The sequence below is a fragment of the Arvicola amphibius genome, chromosome 9 (genome assembly GCF_903992535.2).
Source record: "Arvicola amphibius chromosome 9, mArvAmp1.2, whole genome shotgun sequence".
Classification (NCBI taxonomy): Eukaryota; Metazoa; Chordata; class Mammalia; order Rodentia; family Cricetidae; genus Arvicola; species Arvicola amphibius.
In genome coordinates, this window is record NC_052055.2 from 112,121,433 (window position 1) to 112,131,979 (window position 10,547).

At 41.6% G+C, this 10,547-nt stretch overlaps 1 pseudogene; it reads right to left on the reverse strand.

The window, feature by feature from the left end:
* Positions 1-3,411: 3,411 nt before the first annotated feature.
* On the reverse strand, positions 3,412-9,601 carry LOC119823777 (annotated as a pseudogene).
* Positions 9,602-10,547: the final 946 nt, after the last annotated feature.

The window sequence follows — 10,547 nt, forward strand, 5'->3', positions numbered from 1 at the left end:
GGGAGTTCAGAAACCGATTTCCACTCAGGGCATGGCAGCACATCCATGTCTGATTTCTCCTGTTACTAGGGGCCAACTCTGGGAGTAAAAGACAGGCTACGACCACTGCTCCAAAGCCAAAGAACACACTTGAGTGAGGTTGAAAACCTCCGTGAGATTTTTGTCGATGGTAGAACTGTGTGGGATGTTAATGAGGCAGCCTGACGGTGGTCTGTCTTGTGGCAAGAGCAAGCTGAGGGCAGCCTAGGCCACCTAGGGATGCCAGGTGGAAGGTTTTCAGTCCACAGGCTTGGCTATTAGATCTGGATGGCAGAATCCTTGCAGGATTAATTTTCTAATATTGGAAAAACTTGGCAGGAAGTGAGATAATGATAGGAAACCCCTTTTTGCTTCACTCTCAACTCCCTTCAGCAAAAGGAAAATGTGCCTGTGTGAGGGGGCAATTATTCCTACATCAAAACTTTCTTCTTGAAAAAAAAAAAATCTCCTGAGAGTGATAGATCACAATCATTCACAGTTCTGTTAATCAAGAATTATTAATTAGTGCAGCGACTCCTTATCCATGTGTCTTTTCTCAATTAAAATTGCACCTGACCTGCAATGATTGAAGCTCCCAATATTTAATTTATTGATAAAAATCAACAAAATGAATGATTATAATTTAATCTCAGATAATAAATTAATCTAACTTGGATGAGGTGCTGATGGGCTTTTAATGACCATAAGTGACAGATTGTGGTATGGAAGCTGAAATTGATGAAGCAGATAGTTTCTAAGTTATTCTTGAATATTAAAATCGCATTATAACATTAATGCTACTGTTTATTTCACGACTTCTTGGCATAAGTGTAAAGCTAATTTTGTAAAAGTTACTCCCAAGAAACTCGGCTTGGATGCATAAAAGTTCCTTATAATTCACTCACCATAATTGCTGAATAGTAGTTAACTTCTATTTTTTACTTATTCTTCTTTGTGTGTCTGTGTGTGGGAAGGAACACACTGAAGCCAGAGAAAGCCTCAGGGGTCCTTTCTCCTCAGGAGCACAGCTGCTGTGGGACAATGGTCTGTACCCAGTCACTTTCATTGTTTTAATAAAATGCTGATTGGCCAGTAACCAGGCAGGAAGTGTAGGCAGGGTGACGAGAACAGAAGAATTCTGGGAAGAGGAATGAATTGGTCCACAGTATTCACCCAGACACAGAGGAAGCAAGATGAGAATGCCCCGCTGATAAGAGGTACCAAGCCACGCGGCTAACACAGACAAAAATAATGGGTTAATGTAAGATGTAAGAGTTAATAAGAAGCCTGAGATAATAGGCCAACCAATTTATAATTAATGTAAACCTCTGTGTGTTTCTTTGGGTCTGAACGGCTGCAGGACCAGGCAGGACAGAAACTTCTGTCAACACTCTGCTGATTGGGTGGTGGGCTCTAGGGATTAATTCACCTCTTAATGCTATGCCCCAAGCCCCACCAGCAAGGGATTGCAGAGGAATGCCATGTCTGACATTTTGTCTTGATGCTGGGGCTCCATCTCTGATTCTCATGTTTTCAAAGCAAGCACTTTACTGATTGAGTCATCTCTTAGCCCCTCTCCCCCTTTTTATAGGTACTAGAAAGCTTGCTTTTCCAGGCTGTAGGGAACAAATAATGATTTGTTGAGACTCAAAATAAATCCTTTTCTTATAAGGGAACCCTTATCAACTGCAGCTGAATTTCAGTGGAGCGCTACAGGCTTCCAGAAGGCAGCTCTCTGCACAAGTCTTTGCTACCTCTCCTGATTGTTCTGTCACACACTGGCCCTTATCTCACAGTCGCCCCAGACACTTTGCACAGTGACTCCAAACTGTCTTCATTAACTTTAACACCACAGAGTCCTTGGTTCCAACGCCATCTTAGGGACAATTGTCAGGAGGCCTTTTCTTTTCTCGACTGCTCTCACTGCTAAGGAAAGAAATGTGCGTATCATCGTATCAGATAGCTGAAGACCTCGGTAGATTTGGATTTATTAATAATAATTATTGCCTTATTCCGTATGTGACAATGTGGTAGACCGGTTCCTGACTGTTATTGCAGTACAATACAGTTTCTACACCACAGGCAAATTCTTACAACAAAATTGGATTAAACTTAAGAAAGTAGGGAGACAGGGCCACTTGCTTCATTGTGATGGTAATCTCCAAATTCCTGGTATGTCTGTTTTAGAAAGTATTGTAATGAACACTGCCAAGAATGATTATCAGAATACATAAAGTGGAACCCAGAAACCTATATTGAGAAAATAAGAACCCGTGATAGCTGAGTTGTAGTCTTTAGTTCTTTTTTTAAAAGAAGAATTTATTTTTATTTTATGTGTATGAATGTCTTGCCTGCATGCACGTATGTACCATGTGTGTGCAGTACCCATGAAGGCCAGAAGAGGGTGTTGTAGTCCCTGACACTGGAGTTACAGATGGCTGTGATGTGCCATATTGGTGCTGGGAACACAACCCGGGTCCTTTGCAAGAGCTCTTAACTGCCGACTGATTATCTAATTCTCAGCTCTCAGTTCTTAAAAACAGAGACATGTGCAGGACTTTACAATTTCTTTTCAGAAAATACAAGTTTATTAAAATCTTAGAAAAAACCCAAAGCTACTGAATATTGTGACTTATTTACAAGTTTTATGCGAGGAGGCAGGTTTTTTTTTTTTTCTTTTTTTTTTTTTTGTTTTTTTCGAGACAGGGTTTCTCTGCAGCTTTTTTAGAGCCTGTCCTGGAACTAGCTCTTGTAGACCAGGCTGGCCTCGAACTCACAGAGATCCGCCTGCCTCTGCCTCCCGAGTGCTGGGATTAAAGGCGTGCGCCACCACCGCCCGGCTGAGGCAGGTTTTAATTATCATTTCAAAAGAAAGTTTTCCGTTTAGAAATATCAGCATTTCAAGTATTGTGGTAGAAGATTAACAAAAACATTAAATGACTGCCTCAGTTAAAAGCAGATAAACGAACGCTTTTAAAATGCTTTGAATGATAACTGCTTCTTAAACAATAATTTTCACAAAATTATTCTTATGGCTCATCCAGACAACAATATCTTGGCTTATACAAAGGCAGACATGAAAAAGTAAAATTAGACCATGAATATACCTCCCCTTCAGTACATGCTCCCTGGCTGCAGTGTAAGGGCTGAATTCATGTTTCCAGAGCTTCCAGAGTGCATCTTCACTGTGGGCGGTAGTCAGGGTCTGATGTGGGTCAGGGGTGATCCCCACCCCATGCTACTTTTTTTTTGTTGTTGTTGTTGTTTTGAGACAGGGTTTCTCTGTGTAACAGCCCTAGCTGTCCTGGAACTAGTTCTTGTAGACCAGGCTAGCCTCGAACTCACAGAGATCTGCCTGCCTCTGTCCCCAAGTGCTGAGATTTAAGGTGTGCGCTACTGCCCCGTGATCACATGCTTCTCGTGAACCATCTGAGTTCACTCCCACTTGCCAGTGACTGTGCTGAAGGAATAGAGACGAGGTCCTCCCTGACACGGTAGCTTTACTCTCCCTGGGGGAGAGGGTATAACAAACAGCGTCACCATCTTCTTTCTCTTTTACCAGAACCAAAGCTTCTGACAGTCCACCCCTTGGGTTTGATTGGTTGCATACCACACAATGCTCTGGGTTTCTAGGAAGCAGAACCATGCTATTGACTGTACCATCTGTTCCTGCAGTACTGCCCAGGGATTGAAATGTACTTGAACTTTGTGATCTTCATATTCCACATCTCCTCTGTGCCATCAGAAGATGCGCTGATGACATATGTTCATCTTGTGTAAATGTTGCCTGGTTAACAAAAGAAGAATGTCCTCGACATTTCTTCAATGCTTTTCCAGATGTTAAAGTATGAATTCTTACTGTCTGGTCCAAAGAGGCACTAAGACCTGACTGCTATCCTTGACGCAGTTACTGTGCCCTTTCAAATCTTCTTAAACGCTGTTCAGTATGAATCTTCCCCACCTTGAACTCTCCATCTTGGGCCCCATGTGCTAACGTTTGAGTATCTCAGCTGAAACACATGCAGAGGACAGCATCATCCGTCATCATGAAATTATCCTGGGCCTAACACTTGAGATCCAGAACCCTGGTTTCCCCTGTTGTGAAGTTCCACACTTCAAAGTCCCAGTGACCAGATATTGGCCATCTGGAGGAAACTGAACACAAACACGCTCCATGTGGGATTTCTGACCAAACTTAACATGCTCAGTTGTGTGGGAAACTTTTCTTCTTTCTCATCTTTGGCTGCTGCTTTGAAACAAATATATGTGCATGCCAGGAATAAGCACCTCTGCTGCCACTGCCACCACTTCAATGCCTGTCCCTGCAGTGCCATGAGACAAGACAGAGGTGCCAGACTGACTTCCCTGGTGAATACCCAGGTAGTTGCTGCTCTTCTTTTCTCTTTGCTACTCTTATCTGAGTATGCCTCACAAGGATCAACCTAAGACCCGACTGAGAGGTTTTCCAGGGGAGCATAGCATTCTGGCTGTGTTTGCTTTGACATTATCATGGGGTCTGCCTGTCTGCCTCAGAAGTGACCAGGCAGCACCCAATTCACAGAGCTCTATCAGTTCAAGAATAACCTGTTCATAGACGTCAATAAAGGTTTTGTCGGGCAATCTCAGGGATTGTATAGCCTGTAGAACAGTATCCCAATGGCGACTGTTAATATCAGCCATGGCCCTTTCAGTGCCGTCCACAGTATTTAGAGAGACAGCAGTCACTTCCTGTGAGGTGGCCAACACTCAATGTGATAAGACAAATCACATTGGAAGACTCAGTTTCGATAGACATAACAGTACTGTTTTGGGCCCAGGCCCCACTCAACATAGACTTGGTCGTACCACACCTCGGGACATGTGGACTACAGTTTTAATAGTGAATCATCAAATGCAAATTTTTATGATTTTGGAAAAGAGTAATATACTATTTGTCAGAACTGGTCACATGTTGCTCATCTTAAGAGAGTCCCAATAGTTTGAAAATCAGTTGTTTGATCATTTGACTGAGAGCCAAACACTCTGGTCGTCCTTATAATTAAAAGGTATAATTAAAAACCTCAACAAAACCAAAGAGTCTTATGAGATGTGTCTATTTGCCTCTCCTTCAAAAATTAGGAAAGAAAACAAAAGTTTTAACGACATTTAGCGGGGAGAAGGAGGCAGGCGAAGGAACTAACCTAATCTTTTAACTGTGTACTCAGGGAGACCCACCCATCCACGGGACCCGCTGAGCATCAAAGTTCTTAACCTCAAAGGCTCCTAATCTGCATCTAAGGAAGATTTTTTTTATCCAGTTTTATCACAGTCAGAAGCAGAAACCACAGGAGTTGAAAAAGCAACTCATCATCGAAGGTCAGGCCCCTCACAGAGTCTTAATTAGCATGTTGGGCATCTTGAATTTGAAAAAGTTATGCCAAGGGAATGTCTTTTTCTTTTCAAAGTCTTTTTTTTTCCTTTTTAAATTTGGTGCCAGTTTGCTCTTGGGGGGTCACAGAGATCATTAGGTATTTTGCAGGTGAAGTGTAACAACAAAAGCAATAGCAACAATAACAACAACAACAGCAACAACACAATTCTCCACTATTTTTCTCTACTGCTGATATTTCTGATGCTAAATATGTGTGTGTGTGTACATGCGTGTGTGCATGTGTGTGTGCGTGTGCTTGTGCTTCCCCCACACCAATGAGTTCTCTCGTTCTCTCAACACTGAGTGTCCTGCAATTTAGTTTTGACATTTGTCAGACTCCATGGCTTAAGGGCTCAGGGACTCCCTTCTCACAGACAGTGTCCCACCTCCCTGCCTTCATTTTAGATGCTGAAGTCTCATGTTCTTTTAAAGATTTATTACTTGGATTGTGTTCTGTATGTGCGCCTGTATGTTGATGTGTGTACCAGTGTCACATTCCTGGGAGCTGAGTTATATAAACAGTTGTGAGTGTTGGACACGGGTGCTGCGAACTCAAACCCTTTGAAAAGCAGTACACGCACTTAACTACCGAGCTATCCCTCCAGCCCCAGCTCCCACGTTCTTACCTTTATTTACGTAACCAGTGGGTATTTTTATTTTTTGGGAAAAAAACCCTGCATCATGGCTTGGTAGTCTTGCTAGTCTAGGCTTTGCCACCCATTACAATACACCAGTTGAAAGGGGGAGTAAGGGAACAAGGCGGAGAGAGGAGATGTCATCAGCATGTATCAGGAAGAGAAGCAGATAAAGTGATCACAGAAGATAAGGTAGAGTGACATCATTCTTTCTCTGGGGCACTGATGTGCCTGAGCTTCAGGTTTAAATAGAGGAGGAGATGGGGCCGTGGCAAATGAGGAGCCTAATTACATCATGCTCTCCAGGGTGTGGCTTCTCTTATTTTTTCCCCAGCTCCACACCTGCAAGGCCATCCTAAAATAAATGGCTGTTTCTGTCATCAGGTGTGGAGACCAACCCGGATCCTAAAGCTAATTGTTTCTGTCCGAGAATGTGGCAGCCACTCATTGGGTGGGTCAGGTTGGGGGTGAACATCTGTCCTAGGCTGTTGGGTTTTTGGATTCCCAAAGGGCTGCAGGTTTAGGACGGTGACTCCTTGTGCCTTTAGCCTTGCAGGGAGAGGAAATAGATCAGTCTGACAGACTCTCCTGGAGCGCCTAACATACCCACTCAGAATCAACAGGAGTCGGACCCAAAGTCACCGAGGCAGCTGCAAAAGGAAAGTAGAGGAGAGCTGGCATAAGAACACAGCCCTCACTTCAAAGATTCTCTTTGTGAGATAGTTTATTCTGGAGCCAAAGACACATGACCATGGGCCAGGGACACAGACTTAGATATCCCCAAATCCCACCTTCCAACCTGGAAGCAGTTGTAGGTTTTTATAGTTCCAGAACAAAGAAAGACATAAATTAAGACTCTTAAGATACACAGGTAGGGACATCAGGTAGGCAGGTTACAGTGAAGCAGGGGAAAGTCTGCTATGGGCCTCAGAGGTGGCCTGATGACATTTGTAGCTTTTCTGTTGGTTGGAAATGAGTTCTCTGTGTATTCCAAAGGATTTACTTAATGGCTGCGGAGACGCTGGGACAGGTACAGAAGATTAATGAATGGCTTCTAAGGGGGACAACGATGCTGACATCTTCATAGTAACTGACATGCTAATCAACTCACCAGCCTTGGTGCACTGGAAGGTGTGATTCTATCTAGAAACTTCTGTTCATAGGTTCCAGGCTTCTGCCTTTACTTTACCCTGAAGGCACAAGTGAGCCCCAGCTGCTTTTTTAGCAAAAACAGCTTCTATGTGCCTGTTTTCCTTCAGACAAGCATGCTATAAATCAACATCCCCAGGGCTTCCATAACAGCTTTACTAGGTTTGATAATTTTCCATGATGACAGGTAAACAACAGCCAAACAGTTGTCATATTTCTGTTTACTCGCCCATTATGACGGATGTTACCAAGGATAGAGACAGACAGCAGAGGAAGAGGTGCAGGCGGAAGAGCTGGAAGGCAGAAGCTTCTACCCCTGTGGGGAGGGACTGCACCAGCCTCTCGGCATGTGGATGTCTTTTTCTTTTTACCCATCTAAGAACTCATCAAATCTCTTTATTGAACTGCCCCTCCTGCCCCTTTCTCCTTAGGTTGCTCAGCATTCTCTGCAGCAGCAGGTCTCAACCTGGAGGTCATGACCCCTTTGGGGGTTAAATGGATCTTTCACAGGATTCAACTGAGACTACTGGAAAACACGGATCATTTACATTATGATTCATAATAGTATCAAAATGACAGTTATGAAGGAGCAATGAAAATAATTTTATAGTTGGAGGTCACCACAACATGCAGTTTCCTAGGGATCCTGTTTTAACACAAACTCAGGAATGATCTAAAGTGACTTATTATGAGCAAATAAAATATCTCTGTCACTTAGGAAACTGCAAAGGCTCTATGCAAGGAGACCAGGGCAAAAACCAAAAAGGTTTATTTTTATTATTCCATGGTAACATACATTCACTTTCTAGAATGTTCAGGTGATTTTTGTGCTTTTTTTTCCCTGCTGTCTGAATTGTATCATGATGGGAGGAATGACAAGAAATGAAACTCAGCAAGATGGCAAAGTCTGTTTCAAAAACATCTGGCATTTATTCAAAGCAGCTATACTCAGTAATTACATTTAGGAAATAAAAGGAAATATGTGTGTTAGGAGGAACATATAGGTTTTGATCATAAATTGTATTCAAACATATTGGAGACTATGAGGAAGAATCTGAATTTCTGAAAATGTTTGATTTATTTTTTTGGGTGTTCTTTGCCTGTCCAAGGATTGCTTTAAGTTATGACTGTTATTTAAGTTGAGGAAACATTTTTAACTGAGAATTCAGTTGAGTGCACATTTGCTATGCTACAGCTGGGATGGAGACGAGCAAGTGGCCTGATGCTTCAACTCTCCGTCCTCAATTATCAGATTAGTGACCTTGCATTGCTTCCCAGATGTTTGCAGATAGAAGGCCCCCAGTGGTCCTGCTAATAGCTACCTGTTTGATAGCAGATCAACCACTTAACCTCTCTGGCTTTCAGTATTTCCACAAATAAAATAAATAGATTAGGCTTAACATTCACTCGATCCTTTTAACTCCCCCAAATCTATTGCTCTTGGAGGTTTTTTTTTTTTTTTTTTTTTTTTTTGTTTTTTTTTTTTTTTTTTTTTTTTGTTTTGTTTTGTTTTTTCGAGACAGGGTTTCTCTGTAGCTTTGAAGCCTATCCTGGAACTAGCTCTTGTAGACCAGGCTCGTCTCGAACTCACAGAGATCCGCCTGCCTCTGCCTCCCGAGTGCTGGGATTAAAGGCGTGCGCCACCACCGCCCGGCTTGCTCTTGGAGTTTTTAAGTTTTTTTTTTTTTTTTTTTTCTGAATGTGGCTTATTAAACTTTCCATTTTTTTCTTACATTGATTCCAGATAAAACGACTTATCAATTGCAATTTAATTCAGAGTAGAAAAATTTAATAGTAAATGTGTAACACATGAGAAATAGCAAATAAATATCCATATAGCATGACAGCATACTACCTTTCTTTTCAGTCACTATGGTTCAAAGATATTCAAAGAGATGATTCTGATTCCTTGTGCATTGTGTCCTTGTTAACAAAGGCCAAGGTTCATAGACTGAGGGGTTGCACATCAATACACACACACACACACACACACACACACACACACACGTATATATGTGTGTGTGACTGTATGTGACTGTGTGTGTACATACATATGACTGTATGTACATATGAATGCATATGACAGAGGAGGAGGTTATATGACAGCATTGGAGACACTGAATCTGGAGTTACAGGTGGTCATGAGCTGCCCAGTGTGGGTGCTGGGACCTGAACTTGGATCCGCCCCAAGAGCAGTAAGTGCACACTCCTAACTGCTGAGCATTTCCTTAAGCTCTTCTTAATATGTTAAAAAAAAAAATCCATTCATGACGTGAGTTTTCTGCTCTCCAGCTTGCTGGGATCTCACAAACTGAAAGTGGACTATAGAACCCAGAAGATAGCAGACATAGCTATACTTAGGTAAAGTATACTTTGACTCACCAATCATGTTGAGAGACAGAGAAGGTCAATGTAAAATGAAAAAGAGTCAGTTTAGTAGTGAGAATAATACCTCTAAATACTCTCTCTCTATGTGTACACACACACAGGCGCGCGCGCGCGCACACACACACACACACACACACACGTTATATTCAACACAGGGGTACCCAATCATTAAAGCCCATACTGATAGGTCCAAAGAAAATAGCTTAGGCATCAGTGCTTTTATAGTTGGAGGCATTTATTTGCACTCCACCTTCAGCAATGGAAAAACAGTATAAACATCAAAGTTAAGTTACATCCTGGACCAAATGAAGCTGACATGAAAATTCCATCAAAGAGTGTTGGGTTTGCAGATGTTTCTCACTAGTACATGGAACATTCTCTAGAGAAAATCTCAACAAATTAAAAAGTATTGAAATCGTATCGAATATCTTCTTTTTTATTATTTTGTATGAATATATATATATATATACATATATATATATGTACATATATTCTTTAAATAAGTGAAAACGAAAACACAAAATCAAAAAAGCAATAGCATACAGCAAGTTCAGCACTAAGGAAAATTTACAGCAATCTACATCTGAAACAAAGACAGTTCTTTAACAAACTATCATTGCATATCAACAAGCTGGAGAAACAAGAACAAACCCAAGGTTAGCCAAAGTGAAGAGATAATAAAGATTAGAACGATGTATGAAAAACAATACATTGAAATGAAATGGAGAAAAAAAGATAAAAGAGTCAAATTCCTGCCTAGACTAAGACAAAGAAAAGGTTCAAATACATCAGATCATATTGGGATCAGATCACGATGGGAGACTTTACGATGGACAGAATAGGAATAGAAAGGATGGGATGAGGGATTATGCTTTTCAAGTATCAATCTGCTGACCCAGACAACATGGACAAATTCCTAGACACATCTATTTTACTGAGCCTGGGTC